General features: G+C 43.0%; 1 protein-coding gene across 6 annotated transcripts in view; it reads left to right on the forward strand.

Moving 5' to 3' along the window:
• Positions 1-294: 294 nt before the first annotated feature.
• LOC144591992 (guanine nucleotide-binding protein G(I)/G(S)/G(O) subunit gamma-7-like) overlaps positions 295-20,680 on the forward strand; it is a 231,934-nt gene continuing 211,548 nt past the window's right edge. For 3 of the 6 annotated variants that reach the window (XM_078396111.1, XM_078396109.1, XM_078396113.1), the window contains exon 1: positions 304-957. The gene's annotated coding sequence lies outside the window, so the exon portion shown is untranslated. Of the gene's footprint in view, positions 958-20,680 lie in introns of all 6 variants that reach the window. The other 3 variants (XM_078396114.1, XM_078396112.1, XM_078396108.1) reach the window with 3 other exon arrangements.

Here is a 20,680-nt window from a genome sequence, read left to right on the forward strand (position 1 = left end):
GTATCCTTTCTCTCTGAAAATACCTCTCTCTTTCTCTGTGGACGATCAATCTTTCTTCACTCTTTATTTTTATCTCTCTCCCTCGCTCTCTCATTCTCTTCCTCAATATTCCTCTTTCTTCCTGTATCTCTCCCTCTGTCTCTCTACATAACAAACATGAGAAGGATTAGACCAATCAGGCCCTTAAATCTGCTCTGCCATTCAATAAGATCATGCTGATCCAATATTGCCCATTTCCCCATACCCCTTGACTCTCATTCATCCACCGTTTGTCTGTCTCATCTCGTTGGAATCCCTTCCCTTTGTCTTTCTCTTTTTCACCTCTTCTGCTCTCTCTCTTCTCCCACCTTCAGCCCACCTTCTCCCACCTCTCTGGATCTCCCTGCTTGTAACTTTCTGACACTTTCCCCTGTTTTTCTTTCTCAGTTCCCATAATTCTTACTCTTCAGCTGCCAACTAACTGTCCATTCATTCCCCTCACACCCTCGCCCTATATTTCTCTCCATCCATCACACTTCTGCCTCTCCCTGCAAGGCATACCCTGCCCATTCTCTTCCCAGTTTGCAGATCTCCCAGTCATCCCTGGCTGTGTATCTCCCTTCCCCCTTAGACTAGTTATCAATCTCACCCTTTAGTCCATATCTTTCCCCCCTCTAGCAGTCACTCCCATCCCCTCCAACAGTCGACCCCTTCCTGTAATCCTCTCCCTCTCCCTGTCCCTCTCCCTCCTCCCCCAGTATCTCTCTCCTGCTGACGTCTGCCTGCTGACTCTCCCCTCCCTCTGCCCCTCTCTCTCTCTCTCTCTCTCTCTCTCTCTCTCCCTCTCCCTCTCTCCGCCTCTCTCGGAGCTGCCGCCTCGCTTCATTCGCCTCCTCGGCTGCCGGAGCCGGTGCCGGGCTCGCCGCCCTCCCTCCCTCCGGCCGCCCGCCGCCGCCTCCACTCGCTCCGCGGCCCCAGGTAAGAGAACGCAGCGGCAGCGGCCGCGCCAGGAAAGCCCGGCACAGGCCCAGGCCTCGCCGCCGACATCAACGCCGGGGATCCACCCGCGGTCGGGGAGGGCGGGAGAGAAAGAGGAGCGATGGAGGGGAGAGGGGGATAGTGAGAGAGGGAGAGAGAGGGGGAGGGGGGGGGGGGGATGGGCAGAGTGGGAAACGGAAGAAGGAGAGAGATAAATGGGCAAACACAGAAGGGAATGGAGAGGGGGAGAAATCTTGGTGGTAATGGAGAGAGGGGAATTGACAGGCTGGGAAAAGGAAGAGAAATGGACTGGGAAATTGACAGCATGCGATTGTGGGGAATGGAGGGAAATACAGACAGATTAATGAGGAATGGATTAATGGAAAATAAATGGGTGGATTGAAAGAGGTGAATGAAGAGACAGAGACTGAAAGGGAATGGACAGAAAATGGAATAGGGAACAGGGGAAGGGAAAGAAATGTGAATTGACACGTTGAGGTGTAAAGAGGGTAACTGACAGACAAAGTGAGAAATTGACAGGCTGAGTCTGAGACAGTAGGGAGAGGAGAAATTGGATGGATTGAGCTGGCGAGGAATGGAGAGAGGAACTGATGGATCAAAACATTGGGGCTGGAGGGAGAGAAATTGGCAGATTGGAACAGGACAATGTTGACAGACGTGGACACATTGAGAGGGTCATGTGGGAAAGAGGCAAAAATGGGCAGATTGACACCAGTGGAAGTGAAGACACTTTCAGACAGTGGTAATGGACACAGAGAAATGCACAGTGGGGCTGAGGAACCTTCAGGCTGAGGAAAGGTCCCGGCCCGAAGCGGCACCAACCTGTTTTCCCCAGATACGCAGTCTGACCCACTGAGTTACTCCAGCACGTTGTGTGGTTTTTTTTTTGTTGTAAACCAGCATTTACATTTTCTTGTTTACAGCACAGAGAAGGTATAAATAGAAAAGTGTGATGGTTTGGGGGCAATTGAAAGAAGCTGTCGGGATTGGAGTGGGACAAATGGACAGACAAAGACATATGGAATTCAAAGAGTGAAATTGGCAGACTGAGAGAGTGGGGAATGAAAACAACAAAATAATAGAGGAAAGCAGAAAGAGAGAAATTGACAGCCTGTGACAATGGGGAATGTTGGGTGAGAGAAATTTGAATTAAACAATGACCTGAGGAATGGAGAGGGAGATGAAAAGACTGAGACAGTGGGGAACGAGAAACGTTCATGACAGACTCTACCATTGCAGAAAGGAGAAGCGGAGAGATTGACAGAGAAGCAAACAGTCGAGGAATAGATAAAGAGAACCTGTAGGACAGAGAAAAAAAGTAATTTGATTACAGAGAAATAGACTGAGAGAGAGTTTATTGTAGAGAGAAATGGGCAAAGATAAATATTTGGAGTGAGAGAGCATGGAAAAAATAGACAGACTGAGAGGAGAAAGGAGAGAACAGAAATGAAGGGCAGGAAAGACAAAATAAATAGATGGATTGAGAAAGCGAAAGTGAAATATAGTCATAAGAGAGGTAAAGGATATCGATACAATAGCATAGTGGTTAAGTTACTGGACCAATTCAAGCCATTGATCCAGAGATGCGAGTTTCTATTCTCAGCAGCCGCCTAAATGTGACTTTGAACCCGTCAATACAGTTGACTCTTATTTAACTTGTCAATCCACGTCCAGTGAATTAATATAGCAAAGGCAGAGAGAGAAATGTATACAGACTATGAGGGAGAGGAATGGCATGCGATAATTCTTGAATCTACGACGGAGAGGAATGGCATACGAGACACTTTCCCTGTTCCTCCATGCCTCTTTTATTCTTACCCCAGTATTTTTCATTTGCAGGGAGATACAGAAAATTAGACTGAAAAATAGAGACAAACAGTGAATGGAAAGTAGAAAAAGGAGAACTAAGAGGCATAGAGAGACTGCGATAGGCGGACAGATTGTGAGTGAGAAACGAAATTGAAGATACAAAGATTGATATAAATGATTGTTAGAAACAGGCATGATTAGAAAGGGAAAAGGATAGAGCTGAAGAAAACTGAGGGTGAGAGGGGTGGAGACAGAAAAAATCAGGAGAAGAAAAATGAATTCAGAATGAAGGAGAGAGGAAAGGAAGTGACAACATGGAGACCCAGAAGGAGAAGACAAAACAAAAATAAAGTAAAAGGGAAAAACGAATGGAACCAGATAGAGGGATTAAGAGAGGGAAAAACATTTTGAGGGTGAAAGAGATAGAACTTAGAACAGTACATCTCAAGATCAGGCCCTTCTGTCCGTAATGTCCGTGATGAAAATGATGTCAAAACCATCACTAATCTACTTGCACATAACCCATATCCCTCCATTCCTTGTATATCCATATGTCTATCTGAAAGTTTTTCTTAAATGCCACTAATGTATCTGCTTCAACCGCCACTCTTGGCAGCACGTAACAGGCACTTAACTTTTTTTTAAAATTGCTCTGTAAATCTCCTTTAAACTTTGCCCCTCTCACTTAAAACTATGCCCTCGAGTATCTGCTTTTTCCATCTTGGGAAAAGATTCTGACTATCTACCCTATCTGTGCCTCTCATCATTTTATATACTTCTATTGGGTCTCCCTGCAACCTCTGGCATTCGAGAGAAAACAATCAATGTCTGTCCAACTTCCCCCTGTTGCTAATACCCTCTAATCGAAGTATCATTCTGGTAGACCTCTGCACCATTTCCAAAGCCTCCACTTCCTTCCTGTAACGGGATGACCAGAACCAGACACAATACTCCAAATGTGGCCTAACCAAAGTCCTGTAAAACTGCATCATGTCTTCCTGACTGATACTCAATGCCCTGACCTATGAAAGCAAGCATATCATATGCCTTCTTTGCCACTCTTTCGACTTGTGTGGCCATTTTCAGGCAGTTGTGGACTTGGACCCCAACATCCATCCCTATGCACACCAAAGCTGTTAAGGGTCATGCCATTAATTGTACATTTTCTGCTTACATTTGACCTCCCAACACCTCACACTTATTCAGATTAAATTCCATCTGCTATTTCTCTGCCCATTTCTCTACTGGATCTATATCTCACTGTGTACTTTGACAGCCTTCCTCACAGTCGGCAACACCAGCAATCTTGGTGACAACTGCTTTTTTAAAAATGTTTTTAGAAACATAGAAAATAGGTGCAGGAAAAGGCCATTCGGCCCTTCGAGCCAGCACGCCATTCATTGTGATCATGGCTGATCATTCACAATCAATAACCCGTGCATGCTTTCTGCCCATATCCCTTGATTCCACTAGTCCCTAGAGCTCTATCTAACTCTCTCTTAAATCCATCCAGTGATTTGGCCTCCACTGCCATCTGTGGCAGAGAATTCCACAAATTCACAACTCTGGGTGAAAAAGTTCCTTCTCACCTCAGTTTTAAATGGCCTCCCCTTTATTCTAGGATTGTGGCCCCTGGTTCTGGACTCGCCCAACATTGGGAACATTTTTCCTGCATCTAGCTTGTCCAGTCCTTTTATAATTTTATATGTCTCTATAAGATCCCCTCTCATCCTTCTAAACTCCAGTGAATACAAGCCTAGTCTTTTCAATCTTTCCTCATATGACAGTCCCTCCATCCCAGGGATCGTGAACCTACATTGCACTGCCTCAATTACAAGGATGTCCTTCCTCAAATTAGGGGACCAAAACTGTACACAATACTCCAGATGTGCTCTTACCAGTGTCCTATACAAGTGCAGAAGAACCTCTTTACTCCTTTCCTGAAATCCTCTCGTAATGAAGGCCAACATGCCATTAGCTTTCTTCTCTGCCTGCTGTACCTGCACGCCAACTTTCAGTGACTGGTGTACAAGGACACCCAGGTCTCGCTGCACTTCCCCCTTACCTAACCTGACACCATTGAGATAATAATCTGCCTCCTTGTTTTTGCCGCCAAAGTGGATAACCTCACATTTATCTATATTATACTGCATCTGCCCACTCATTCAACCTGTCCAAGTCACCCTGCAACCTCCTAACATCCTCTTCGCAGTTCATACTGCCACCCAGCTTTGTGTCATCCGCAAACCTGCTAGTGTTACTTCTAATTCCTTCATCCAAATCTCTACTATATATGGTAAACAGTTGCGGCCCCAATACCGAGCCTTGCGGCACTCCACTCGCCACTGCCTGCCATTCTGCAAATAACCCGTTTACTCCTACTCTTTGCTTCCTGTCTGCCAACCAATTCTCTATCCATGTCAACACCCTACCCCCAATACCATGTGCTCTAATTTTGCTCACCAATCTCCCGTGTGGGACCTTATCAAAGGCTTTCTGAAAGTCTAGATACACTACATCCACTGGCTCCGCTTCATCCATTTTAATTGTCATATCCTCAAAAAATTCCAGAAGATTAGTCAAGCATGATTTCCCTTTCATAAATCCATGCTGACTTGGACTTATTCTTTTACTGCTATCCAAATGCACCGTTATTACCTCTTTAATAATTGACTCCAGCATCTTCCCCACCACCGATGTCAGGCTAACTGGTCTGCAATTTCCCGTTTTCTCTCTCGCTCCTTTCTTGAAAAGTGGGATAACATTAGCTATCCTCCAATCCACAGGAACTGATCCTGAATCTATTGAACATTGGAAAATGATCACCAATGCGTCCACTATTTCTAGAGCCACCTCCCTGAGTACCCTGGGATGCAGACCATCAGGCCCTGGGCATTTATCAACCTTCAGTCCCATCAGTCTACCCAATACTATTTCTTGCCTAATGCAATTTTTTTTCAGTTCCTCTACCCCCTAGATCCTCTGTCCTCTAGTACATCTAGGAGATTGTTTGTGTCTTCCTTAGTGAAGACAGATCCGAAGTACCTGTTCAACGCTTCTGCCATTTCCTTGTTACCCATAATAATTTCACCCTTGTCTGCCTTCAAGGGACCCACATTTGACTTTGCTACTCTTTTTCTCTTAACGTATCTAAAGAAGCTTTTACTGTCCTTCTTTATATTCTTGGCCAGCTTCCCCTCGTACTTCATCTTTTCAGTTCGTATTGCCCGTTTTGTTACCTTCTGCTGTCCTATGAAAGTTTCCCAATCCTCTGGCTTCCCACTACTCTTTGCTATGTTACACATCTTTTCTTTTAGTTTTATTCCATCCCTAACTTCCCTTGTCAGCCACGGTTTCCTCCTACTCCCCTTAGAATTTTTCTTCCTCTTTGGAATGAAATGATCCTGCATCTTCCGGATTATGCCCAGAAATTCCTGCCATTGCTGTTCCACTGTCATCCCTGCTAGGATCCCTTTCCAGTCGACCTTGGCCAGCCTCTCTCTCATGCCTTCATAGTCCCCTTTGTTCAACTGCAACACTGACACTTCTGATTTAACCTTCTCCCTCTCAAATTGCAGATTAAAACTAATCATATTATGATCACTACCTCCAAGCCAATTTTTATTTCGCCACAAATCCTCAACAGTTGTACCAAACAGTTAACAGCAACTTGTTTTTTTTCTTTTTTAATTGGATCCAGGTACAAAGTTTGAAAACTTTCACATTAGATTCACCTTCACACTTAATTCACGTTTGAAATGACGTCCGAAAACTAACACGGCTTTAAAAAAAATCTATCAAGAGAAAGGCATTGAAGAATACTGAAGTGAAAAGGCAGGCACTGATTTCCTGATGTAGGGACAAATCAGAAATTGCTAAAACGCTTATGAATATAGAGAAAATTATTGAAATCGAGGATGAAAAGGGGCAAAATAGAGAGAAAAGTAAAGGCCGGGATGGTTGAGAACATAGAACAAAGAAATGTCTGTAAAAAGAGCATTAAAAAGTTGTGTTGACATGAGAACTCGTAAAAAAAACACAGTGATGGTGAAATGTAGATTAAGAACATAAGAATTAACTGATGAGAATAAAAATGCAATGGCGCGGGAGGAGGCCCACAATATAGTGGTGCAGGGAGAGAAAACACAGGTTGGAAAGAAATAGAAAGGAGGGACCAGGAGAAAACCTGAGGATGAATAGTGAAATGAAAACCAAACGGGAAGAGAGAAAAAGGGAGATGAGGTGAGAAACACAGACAGAGGCAGAACTAGACTGGATGTGTAATGCAGCAATACAAGAAGGAGGAAATACAGCTTCAGGAAATGAGGACGAGGCTAAGAAGCACTGAGTGAAGAAATCACTGGGTGGAAGAGAAAGTTAGGTAAAAAGCCAGGAAAAACAAAGATGAAGATGACTTCAGATAGAAAAGAAGGCTAACGTTTTCCATCCTTTAAAGCTTTAAAAACCTGCACCACTCCAGAGACATAAGGGTTTGGAGGCTAATTGTAAATTGTCCCTAGTGTGTGTGGACTAGTGTTTGTGTGCGGAGATCGCTGGTCGGCGCAGATTCAGTGGGCCTAAAAACCTAAACTAATAAATCTTGATACCTTGGTCACCCTGAATGTAATCTGTCCACCATTGGTCGTTGTGGCCTCAATTGCAAAGACCCTCTGTAAACTCGCATCCTTAGCCTCTCCTTTCCTCTTTGCTTACTAAAATCTCGCTCTCTCTGACCAAACTTTTCACCATCTGCCTTAATATCACTTTATTTAGCTCTGCATCAGTTTTAGTTTGATATCATTCCTGTGAAATTCCTTGTGTTGGGGATGCTACGCAAATACAAGATTTCATTGAACTAAGTAGGAACTTAGATGGAGAGAAACAGATCAACATAACCTGACTGAGTCAATGACAGACGATTGACACAAAATGCTGGAGTAACTCAGCGGGAAAGGCAGCATCTCTGGAGAGAAGGAATGGGTGACGTTTCGGGTCGAGACCCTTCTGCAGACCATTCTTCAATGACAGGTTAGGCCAAATATCACAGACAGAAGGAAAGACAACAATACAGTTAGGGAAAACACACTGATACAAGGTGAGAGAGAAGTATATACACAGTGAATAGGATTCAGAAAGAGGGCCAAAGTAGTGAGACAAGCAATACAATCCTGAAGGAGGATGTTTGTCATAAAATATGTGAAGATTACAGGATGAAAGTGAAATTGATGTTGAGAAATAGAGGAAAAAACCTTGCAGTAATAAAAATTTGGATTTACTTGCCAAGTTTATTAAACAAAACTTAATGCAGAGGTGAATGAGATTTTAGAATAAGCAACAAATGACTGAGGGGTTTGAGTGGCGTCTTTCAGGATGAGAGATGGATGAAGAGATCAGAAAAAAAAAGAAAATAAACAGTACCTGTGTTAGAGGCCCAATTTGTAGCTAAGACGTATTATTGGAGCGTTGGAGGGCTGCAGCGGGATCATGAAGGCGGTGAAAGAACTTGAACAGGAGGGTGATAGGTTAAGGCAGCTTAAGGATATGCAGACAGGGAGAAAATGGGTAACCAACAGCGAGGGGACGAGAAGGGCATGCAGTCAGAGAAGCCTCAAAGTGCATTTAATTGCAGAACCGGTTTTCCATATTGAACAATAGTGGAGTTCAATGTACTTATGCTGAGTACAGTATGAGCGAAGATCACAGCTAGCTTAGTTGCTTGCACTAGAGGGAGAGGAGCAAGAGTCGTAGAGCTATAGTGGTAGGAGCATCATTAGTGAGGAAAATAGAGCGCTTCTGACCTGAATCCAGGATGGTGCCTTGCTTCCCTGGTGCCAGGGTCAAGGTACCAGGTCGTTCTTTAGGGGAAGTATAAATAGTCATAATTGGTGCTGATGATATAGGTAAAATGAGGGATGAGATGCAGCAATTTGAATTTAGGGAGTTAGGTAGCATATTGAAAAAAACATTTTAAGATTGTAATCTCCAGATTAATACTGATGCTATGTGCTAACAATTCGAGAAATAGGATAGGTCGCTGAATGCATGCCTGAAGAGATAATGCAGGAGGGTGGGCTTAAGATTCTTAAACTAGGACCAGTTCTGGGACAGGCCAGTTGGGTTGTACCTAACCCAGAACACATCCAACATCCTTGCAGGGTATGCAATTTCCTAGTCCTGTTGGCGAAGTTTATGATTAATTTAGCAGAGGAATGGGACCTAAAATAGGAATACAATAGGGAGTGAGGAACAGCCAAATATAGAAGGAAAACTTAATCTAGTAGGCATAGACTTGGTAAGGCACGTGAAAGGAATGCAAGGTTGGATTGCATCTATTTTAACCCAAGGAGTCTGACAAGTAAGGCAGATGAACTGAGGGAATGATTAACATATGGAAATATGATTTTGTTTTTATCATGAAAACATGATTGAAAGATACAGTATTGACAAATCAGTATTGTAGTGCATAGAACTTTTAGTTGTGATGAGGTGGGGTGTGAAAGAGGTGGTGACTTTGTTTTACTATTCAAGGAATCCAGAATTTCTGCTTTTATAGAATGCTCTTCAGCCCAGACCATCTGGGTAGAGATTTTGAACAAAAACAAGGGTCATCACTTTACTGGAGGTGTACTGAAAACCTGAGTGGTGGATAGGGAGGCAGATCAAAGAGAAGTATAAACATAATAGGGTAATAGTAGTAGGGGATTTAAACATCTCCAATATTAATTGATATTGTCTTAGTGAAAGGCTTAGAGGGCTCAGAGTTTTTTAAAGTTGTCTCCAGGAGAGTTTTTGAAGTATTACGTGGATAATTGTATCAGATAAGGTATGTAGCCATTTGAGTAGAGGGTGTGTTGAGCAGAAGAGCATCTGGAGATAGTAACCAAATGCTTTAAGGTTTTTATGCAGAAGGATAATGACAGACTGGATATTAAGGTCTTAAATTGGGAAAAGACCAATTCCAGTTTTATAAGACAGGACTTGGCTAAAGTGGACTTCAAGATAAAACTAAAGGTGACCAGAGCAAGTCATTCAAGAATGAAATAATGAGTTTTCAGGGCCAAGGTTGAATTTGCATTTGAATTGAATTGAATACTTTATTGTCATATGTGACAAGTCACAGTGAAAATCTTTGCTTGCATACCCAAGGTATGCAAATAGTCGCCCATAAAGGGGCTTACAAAGTTACATGCTCCAGGTCCCCCTTTGTTCTCCCCCTCTCCACGGCAGCCCCCCCCCCCCCATGCCGGATCTTCCATTGATTTTCTCCCTCCCTCACTGCGGTGCCCCCATGCCAGGTCGCCCCATATGATGAAAGGTAAGGCTAGCAAGATCAAAAAACCTTGATTAAGCAGAATTGCCAGCTTATGGTAGGTTTAGACAACTGAAAATAGGAAAGGTCCTACAGGTCTATAGAAAGTGCAAGGAGATATTAAAAAACATAATTCGGAAGGCAAAGAGGGCACAAAATAGGCTCTTGTGGACAAATTGAGAAAAATTGCAAACTATTAAGAACAAGCGGATAACTAGGGAGTAAAATAGGGCCTGCTCAGGGCCAAAGAGACAGACTTCTAATCTTATCAAGCTGCAGAAAATAATTGGAGGCCATTGGATTTGGTACCTGTAATTCCAGGAGGTCAATGAGGATAATCTAGGATTATTCGGCAGTCAGAGGCAGGATTTAGTCAAGGGTATTCACCTTGGTTTTATTAAGGTGAGAGAGCCTGTTTGATTACATTGATTGAATTTTTTGAGGTGAAATTAAGAAGTGTTATAGAGTCATACAGTATGAAAACAGGCCTTTTGGCCCAACTTGCTCACCATGACCTGCATGTCTTATCTACACTAGTCCCACTGACACTAGTCCCACCTGCCCACGCCTTGGCCCATAATCCTCTAAACCTATCCTATTGATGTGCCTGTTCAAATGTTCCTTAAATGTTATGTTAGTACCTGCCTCAACTACCTCCTCTAGCAGCTCGTCCCATATACTCACTACCCTTTGTGCAAAAAAAGTTATCCCACAGATTTCTGTTAAATCTTTCCCCCTTCACCTTAAACCTATGTCCTCTGGTTCTCAAATCCCCTACTCTGGGCAAAAAAAAATGTATTTACCCTATATATTCCTCTTATGATTTTGTATACTTCCAGAAAATCACCCCTCATCCTCCTGCTCTCCAAGAAATAAAGTCCTAGGCTGCTCAACCTCTCCCTATAGCTGAGGACCTCAAGCCTTGGCAACATCCCCGTGAATCTTCTCTGCACCCTTTCCAGTTTGGCAGCATCTTTCATACAAATAGTGACAAAACTAAACATAATACTCTAAATGTAGCCTCACCAATGTCTTATACATCTGTAACATTTTGATGCAGGGAATGTAGCATAGATGGACCAATAAAACATTTTGATGAGGTCCTACATTTAACACTGTTTCAAAGGATAGAAACACATGGATCAAGGGCAATTTGGCAAATTGGATCTGGAATTAGTTTGTGATAAAAAGCAGAGGATGATAGACAAGGTTTATTTTTGCAATTGGAGGCCTATGGCTCAATGCTGAGACACTTGCTGTTTGTTTTATACGTTAATCTGGATGTGAATGTAGGAGCTATTCTAAGTTCACAGATGGCACACAAATTGGTGGTATTTTTGATAGAGAGTAAGATAGTCTTGGCCTCAGAATGATATTGATGACTGAGTTAGTAAGATGCACAGAGAAATGGAACGGAATTGAATCCTGAAAATTGTAAGGTGTTACAGTTTCGGAAGACTAATGTCTAAGCTATACACTAGGAAGCACTGAGGAATAGTACGACCTAGGTATACATTTCTGAATGCAACTGCGTAGGTAAGTAAGATATTTAAAAAGACAGCCTTCATTAGCACAGGTGTAGAATATAAGCGCATAATATAAGGAGATTATGGTGCAACTTCATAAAGCTTTGTAGATCCAATCGCCACACTATAGGAAGAATGTGATTGCGTTGGAAAGCAACAGGGGAAATTAATTAGGATGTTGTTTGGGATGGGATCTATGAGAATATGTTGGTTAGGCTGAGTTTCTTTTCCTTGCAGCGGGGAAGGATGGGAAGATAATAATAATAATGCATTACATTTATATAGCGCTTTTCATACACTCAAAGACGCTTTACAGGGATTTAAAGAACATAGGGAAGTGAATAAATAGATAAATAAGTAAACGAACAGAGAAAGGAGACAGCGGGTGAGGTGACCTTCAGTGGTTGAAGGCAGTACTGAACAGGTGAGACTTCAGTGATGTTTTGAATGTGGTGAGTGAGGAGGAGTCTCTGACGGTTTGGGGTAGTGAGTTCCATAGGGTGGGAGCAGCGATGGAGAAAGCCCTGTCCCCCCAGGATCTGAGTTTGGTCCGGATGGGGGGGGGGATAGGAGATTGGCAGCAGCAGAGCGGAGGGTGCAGGTGGGAGTGTGCCTGTGGAGGAGGTCAGTCAGGTAGGATGGGGCCAGGTTATGGAGGGCTTTGTAGGTCATGAGGAGGATTTTGTACTGGATTCTCTGGGGGATGGGGAGCCAGTGGAGTTTGTAAAGGACGGGGGTGATATGGTCACGGATTGGGGTGTGGGTGAGTAGACGGGCAGCGGAGTTTTGAATGTATTGAAGTTTACTGATGATTTTTGAGGGTGCGCCATAGAGGAGGCTGTTGCAGTAGTCCAGACGGGAGGTGATGAAGGCGTGGATGAGGGTTTCTGCAGCTGTGGAGGAGAGAGATGGTTATGACATGATTATATATACAAAATATATATACAAAATTATTTGATGCTTACATTGGGTAGAAATTACAAACTTTTTACCTTAGCAAAGGTGTCTACAAGCAGAGGCATAGGGGTAGAAGATTTAGCAGGGACTTCAGGAATAATTTTTTCACCCACTGGCTGAAGTCTAGACAGACTGCCTTTTCTTACAACATTAAAATGAAGTATGGACATGAACATTTAAATCTCATGCCAGTGAAAAACATGGGCTAAGAATTGATTTATAAAACGTGGTAAGATAGCTATTTCATGGTTGGCATAGACATATTGATTCAAAGGGTTTTTTCAGTGTTATATGACCCCATGATTTTATGAGCAAGTGTGAGGTATGGCACTTTGAAATGATGAATGTAAGGGGAAAGTAAACAGTTAATGGCAAGACCATTAACAGCATTGATGTACAGAGGGATCATGGGGAACAAGTCCATCACTCTTTGAAAGTGACAACACAGGTAGATAGAGGGGTGGAAGGCGTATGCCTTCATTGGACGGGGCATTGAGTAAAACAGCAAGGAAATCATGTTGCAGCTTTATGAAACTTTGGTTAGGCCACAGTTGGAGTTTTGTGTGCATTTCGGGATTGGATTGTTTTCTCTGGAGCATTAGATCCGAGAGAAGTATATAAAATTATGAGATCCATAAATAGGGTAAGTAGTCAGAACCTTTTTTTCCCATGGTAGAAATGTCAAAGACTAGAGGGCATAACATTAAGGTCAGCAGGGAAGAGTTTTACACATAGAATGGTGGGTGGAATGTGCTGCCTGAGATGATGGTGGAAGCAGATACGTTAGCCATGTTGGACAGGCTTTTAAATAGGCACGTGGATATGCAAGGAATGGAGGGATGTGATCATGTACAGGCAGAGGCAGTTAGTTTAATTTGGCATCCTGTTTTGCACATGCATATTGGGCCAAAGGGCCTATTCTTTTGCTGCACTGTTTTGTGACTCTACCATAATTTTTAAGATTGGAAAACCAAGAACACGAAAATGAATGTGTTGTTGCAAGTTGGGATATGGGCTGCAGAATTTTGGATGAACACAGATGTAAGGCGTTGAAAGATGGGAGAGCATTGGGGAGATAGAAGTAGTTGAGTTTGCAAGGTTTAGTTTAGTTTATTATTGTCACATATATCGAGTTGCAGTGGAAAGCTTTTGTTTGCATGATATCCAGTCAAAGAAAGATTATACATGAGTACAATCAAGCCATCCATTGTGCACAGATAAAGGGTACAATATTTAGTGCAAAGATATAACATTTGACATCCAATAAAATCCGATTAATGATAGTTCAAAGATTTCCAATGAGGTAGATAGGAGGTCTGGACCGCTCACTGGCTGATGAGTGGACCATTCAGTTGCCTGATAACAGCTGGGAAGAAGCTTTTCCTGAATCTGGTGGTATGCGTTTTCATGTACCTCCTTCCTGATGGGAAAGGGAAGAAGAGGGAGTGACTGGGGTGATACTGGCCCTTGAGTATGCTGGTGGCCTTGTAGAGGCAGCTTGAAGTATAGATGGAGTCAATGGATTATGCGGTGGTCTAAGTGACATAAACAACTCTGCAATTTCTTGCGGTCTTGGATGGACCTCTTCCCAAACCCATGCGTGTATAAATGTTTCGGCAACAACACAACCCTCTCAGAGGTCTGTGAATCTTTGTAATTCCCTACTGGAGGTGGAGATTTTGAATACATTCAGGTTGGAGACTGACAGATATTTACCCATCAGATGTCAAAGTGCTGGAGTAACAGTGGCTCAGGCAACTCAATACCAATAGCAAGGATGTCCTTCCTCAAATTAGGAGACCAAAACTGCACACAATACTCCAGATGTGATCTCACCAGAGCCCTATACAACTGCAGAAGGATCTCTTTACTCCTATACTTAAATCGTCTCGCCAACATGCCATTAGTTTTCTTCACTGCCTGCTGTACCTGCACGCTTACTGTCAGTGACTGGTGTACAAGGACACCCAGGCCTCGTTGCACTTCCCCTTTACCTAATCTGACACCATTGATATAATCTGCCTCTTTGTTTTTGCCACCAAAGTGGATAACCTCACATTTATCTGCATTATACTGCATCTGCCATGCATCTGCCATGCAGCCGCCCACTCACTCAACCTGTCCAAGTCACCCTGCAACCTCCTAACATCCTCTTTGCAGTTCATACTGCCACCCAGCTTTGTGTCATCTGCAAACTTGTTAGTGTTACTTCTAATTCCATCATCCAAATCATTAATATATATTGTAAATAGTTGCGGCCCCAGCACCGAGCCTTGCAGCACTCCACTCGCCACTGCTTGCCATTTTGAAAAGGAGCTGTTTATTCCTACTCTTTGCTTCCTGTCTGCCAACCAATTCTCTATCCATGCAAATACCCTACTCTCTATACCACGTGCTCTAATTTTGCTCATCAATCTCCTGTGTGGGACCTTATCAAAGGCTTTCTGAAAGTCCAGAAACACTACATCCACTGGCTCTCCTTCATCCATTTTATTTGTCACATCCTCAAAAAATTCCAGAAGATTAATCAAGCAGGATTTCCCCTTCATAAATCCATGCTGACTTGGACAAATCCTTTTACTATTATCCAAATGTGCCATTATTACCTCTTTAATAATTGACTCCAGCATCTTCTCCACCACCGATCAGTCATGATCTCTTGAATTAAAGAAAGGGCAGGCTCATGGGCTGATTGGACTACTTCTGCCCTTGTTTCTTACATTCATATAGGTGGGACAAGGGTGGAAATTTGATGACTGCAAACATTTTTTAATAAGTAATCTTTATATTCAGTTTTGGTGTTCTCTTGTTAGATTTCAGTTTATCACCTATACCTGGCTCCAAATCTTCCCTCCGCTTAGTTAAGACACATTATTCTGGGTTTCACTCACTTGTTATCGCAAGCAATATATGAATGATCATAAGACCTCAAAACAAGTGTTAAGGAGTTATACCCGCTATAAGTGAATTGCCAAGTGTGAGGAGGTGAAATTGTACACTCTTCAAGTGGTCGTGCATTTACTTGGTAGGTGGATGGTGTGTTTTTGACATGCCCAGTCTTTCCAACAAGATAATATTCAGTATTTATGCGCACACAATTGTATTTAAAAAAAATCATTTTATCACTAATTTTTTGTACTGCATTGAGATACTGGTTGAATCTAAAATAATTTTATTTTGATACATTGTACAAGTTTAATGTCGTCAATTGATCCGATGTTTGCATTTAATTTTTCTGCAATAAAGTGTGTGTTATTCATATAGGCCCGTTGAGAATAACTGATTCCAAACAAATTGTTCATATTCAGCTAATCCCAGTTGTGATTCCGATGGGTTTTTACTGCCGTAATCTCGACTAGGCAAACTTGTTTTCCTGGTCAGTAACCCATCCCCACATAAGGATGCTAAATATTCCTATTTAAAAATTGTAGTATTATAAAGCATTGATGATAATTTGAAGCAAATATTGACAAATAAAGCAATTGTGAAGCAAAAATAAAACTGCATATGCTGAAAAACTGAAATAAAGACCCAGAATGCTGGAAATACTTAGCAGCTCAGGCAGCACCTGTGGGAAAAAATCTGTTACTGATTCACCTCAATGACCTTTCATCTGAAGTTGGAAAAAAATAGAAATCAAATGTGTTTTAGGTTGAAGGGAAGAGGCATGCAGGGTGGAGTTAACAAAACAAATGACTGTGATGGAGAACAAGTGAGGCAAAGAAACACAATGGGTGGTGCTGCTAGCTGAGAGACTGGCTTGGATGGTGCTGCTAGCTGGCTTGTTAATCACAAATTATCTGTCCAGCGGAGATGTATGAAGAAGATAAATGAGGACTGAGACAAGAGAAGAAAAATACTGCGGAAACTGTGAGACCAAACTTTGCAAATGTTGGAAATCAGAAATAAAACCAAGAATACTGGAAATACCCAGCAGAATAGTAGCATCTATCAAAAAAGAAAAGCAGTTCATGTCCCATTTTGATGATTTTTCATGAGGACAAGCCAGTGCTCAGACAAACTAGATAGGCACATTCTCATTCACTGGAATTGTTGAATTCAGTGTCGAATCCTGAGGCTGTTACATATCCTGTTGGAAAATGAGATACTTTCTCTAAAACATATCTTGGACTTCGTTGGAACAGTGTAAGAGGTCAGATTACACATGTAGAAGGAGGAAATAAAGTGACAGACATCGGGACATTCATGGTCAGTCTTGTGGACTTGGGGAGGTGTTTGACAAAGTGGAACCCTACTTGTATGTTTCTTCACTGTAAATGAGATCAAACTACTAAACACCAACCATATTGTATCCTGATTTGGAAGAAGTAAATGGCTGCTTCCTGTGAAATATGGTGGGGAGATTGAGTGGATTAACATATGATGAGTGTTTGACAGCACTGGGCCTGTACTCGTTCGAGTTTAGAAGAATGAGGGGGGACCTCATTGAAACTCACCGAATAGTGAGAGGCTTGGATAGAGTGGATATGGAGAGGAGTGTAATGAATCTGTGGAATTCTTTGCCACAGCAGACTGTGGAGGCCAAGTCAATAGATAATTTTAAGGCTGATTAATACGGGTGTCAGGGGTTTTGGGAGTAGGCAGAAGAATGGGATTAGGAGGGAGAGATAGATCAGCCATGATTGAATGGTGGAGTAGACGATGGGCCAAATGACTTAATTCTGCTCCTATCACTTATGACCTTATGAGAAAATATATTAAAGGAAAGATATTACATATGCTCTTCTACATCCCGCAGCTCCGCTCTTGCTCCCCATCCCCCCACTCGCAACAAGGACAGGATCCCCCTCGTTCTCATCTTCCACCCCACCAGCCAGCGGATCCAACATATCATCCACCAACATTTCCGTTACCTACAACAGGACCCCACCACTGGCCATATCTTCCCATCCCCTCCCCTCTCTGCGTTCCGCAGAGACCGTTCCCTCCGCAACTCCCTGGTCCACTCGTCCCTTCCTACCCAAACCACCCTAACCCCGGGCACTTTCCCTTGCAACCGCACGAGATGCAACACCTGTCCCTTTACCTCCCCCCTCAACTCCATCAAAGGACCCAAACATTCTTTCCAGGTGAGACAGAGGTTCACCTGCACCTCCTCCAACCTCATCTATTGCATCCGCTGCTCTAGATGTCAACTTATCTATATCGGCGAAACCAAGCGCAGGCTCGGCGATCGCTTCGCTGAACACCTGCGCTCGGTCCGCATTAACGCAACTGATCTCCCGGTGGCCCAGCACTTTAACTCCCCCTCCCATTCCCAGTCTGACCTCTCTGTCATGGGCCTCCTCCAGTGCCATAGTGAGGCCCGCCGGAAATTGGAGGAGCAGCACCTCATATTTCGCCTGGGCAGTTTGCAGCCCGGTGGTATGAACGTCGACTTCTCCAACTTCAGATAGCTCCTCTGTCCCTCCCTTCCCCTCCTCCTTCCCAGAGCTCCCTCTATCTTCCTGTCTCCACCTATATCCTTCCTTTGTCCCACCCCCGACATCAGTCTGAAGAAGGTCTCGACCCGAAACGTCACCCATTCCTTCTCTCCCGAGATGCTGCCTGACCTGCTGAGTTACTCCAGCATTTTGTGAATAAATCGATTTGTACCAGCATATGCAGTTATTTTCTTATTCTCTTACATATGCTGTAGTTACTCCGGATTCTGCTATGAGAAGGGGGAAGAATGTTGGTAGAATGTGATGGAGGAAACCCTTTGGAATATTGGACAGGAAGATGTGTTTGGCCCTAGCGTCATAATGAAGGTGGTGGAAATTGCGCAGATAACCTTTTGCATGTGGAAGGTGGGGTTGGGTGGAGAGGAGATGTCCGAAGTCTGTTTGATTTCAAAGTTTTCTATATTACGACAAAAGGCCATTAACTGAATTATTGTATTTGATTGCTGATTATCCCCAATTTTCTGTGTTGTCTTCGCGTTGTTACTGAACTGCCATTACTTCCTGTCATTATTGTATAAGGCAACGTTGGCCTGTATTTTCTAGGAGGAAGAAACTCATTTGCATTATATAATGCACACCTTTCTAATTTTCAATTACTATTGTTAGATGTTCATTTTTTTATGGATATAAAACTTCATGGGGTCTAACTCTGATAGCTGCTGAAAATGGGTTTGAGAATTTGTGCATAATGTGCTGTGAATAATTGCACAGTCCATTCAGCATTATTCATAATCTTGATGCCTGGACACTTCAACAGGAGGTTAATATTATGAGTGACTGACTCCAGTTAAATGTATCCTGCACAGCTTAAATCTTGGCAACACCTCTTAAAGGTTAGTTGCATTGTGACTGCAGCAGATGCAGAGAGTCATTCTCAATAAATAGGATCATGAAATGACTGAAGAAAGGTGCATCAGAGCATAGGTGTTCAGACGCTGCACCAAAGGGCTTGGTGGAGTTGGAAAGTAAGAAAGATCCTCTGGTATTTGCTGGAGGCATCCCAGGCACACACTGAAACCAGTGTGGCACGGCATGGTGACACAGCGGTAGAGTTGCTGCCTTTCAGCGCCAGAGACGCGCGGGTTCAATCCCGACTACGGGTGCTGTCTGTACGGAGTTTGTACATTCTCCCTGTGACCGCGTGGGTTTTTGCCGAAATCTTCTGTTTGCTCCCACACTCCAAAGAAGTATAGGTTTGTAGGTTAACTGGCTTGGTATGAATGTCAATTGTCCCTAGTATGTGAGGCAGTGTAAATGTGCGGGGATTACTGGTCGGCTCGGACTTGGTGGGCCGAAGGGCCTTTAACATGCCGTATCTCTAAACTACAGGGAGAATGTTCAAACTCCGTACAGACAGCACCCCTAGTCCGGATTGAGCCTGGGTCTCCGGCACTGTAAGGCAGCAACTCTACCGCTGCGCCACTGTGCTGCCCCAGTTTCTTTACTGCTGTGACTTGGTAACTATTAATTTGGCTATTAGCTTTCCTGGACTTTGACAAATTCAATCCCTTGAAGGAATGTTGCTGCATTTTGCAGTTGGAATAAACAGGGCTAAGTATCTGATGATCCAGCTTAAAAGTACTGATACTTTGCATAATTTAGAGAATAATTCAGGAATGGAGTTCTGTACACAGTGAGACACTGAGCACTCAGTGGGCTCTCCGTGAAGGGAGCAAATACCACATGGCACCAAATGAGACCACAAACAAGCTCCACTATAGAGGACATAGATAAGAATTTTACAAAGGTATATACACAGTTAAACTCTTGGGGAAAGCTACTAGAATACTTCAATGTCATGCAATCAGGGTACAGGGTTTTTTTCAGAGTTGGAAGGAATGACCAAACCTATTTTCACATTCTACAATGCTCAACCAAGAGGTAGTTTCCATGGCCAACTATATACTCAACTTTGCAGCAGAAGCCAGCCAAAGACTGTGCCACAGTGAAAACTCAGATTCCATCATCATGCTGTGAAATATTGTGTGTGAAGGGGCTTGCGAGGTTATGCACCAGTTTAGGAACCAGTCATCTAAAATGTTACTGGTACGGCTGATGCATCATTGTGGGGGTTGGACGCAGTTCATGGGGCATTACCCTGCTGTCCTCATTTAGGATGATAGAATTAATTCTCACACCTCTAATATTTCTTCAATGCTCTTCTTGTTAGTAAGCAAGTTTGGACTGTGGTCCCCCTGAAATTGAGATGTTGAGACTGTAGTCAGATCATTTCGACCCAGAGTTGCTTGTGATCTCCTGTAATGCCAAGTGCTGGGTCCATCCTGAAAGTCACCAGCCGTGCACTAGTAATACTGCAACCAATGTGGTAGGTACCATTGCACTGGAAAATTAGGACATGCAAAAGCGTGGATGAAAAGCATTTGTGATAATTTTAATGTTGCACAGAATATTGCACGATTCCCTTTGACTTTGTTTTGAAGTGTTTATTTTATGATGTCTTTTAATTTTGCATTGTAGCCATGCAAATACCATGACGTCATTGACAAAGACCCAATAAATGGACAATTAGGGTGCAAGACCCAATGAATGGACAATTAGGGTTGTAGTTAATAGAAGTACACTGATGGGTAGGTAGGTAGCCTGCAGAGATAAGAGCTATTTTGTTTGCTTCCCCC

This window comes from Rhinoraja longicauda, chromosome 3, assembly GCF_053455715.1.
Source record: "Rhinoraja longicauda isolate Sanriku21f chromosome 3, sRhiLon1.1, whole genome shotgun sequence".
Classification (NCBI taxonomy): Eukaryota; Metazoa; Chordata; class Chondrichthyes; order Rajiformes; family Arhynchobatidae; genus Rhinoraja; species Rhinoraja longicauda.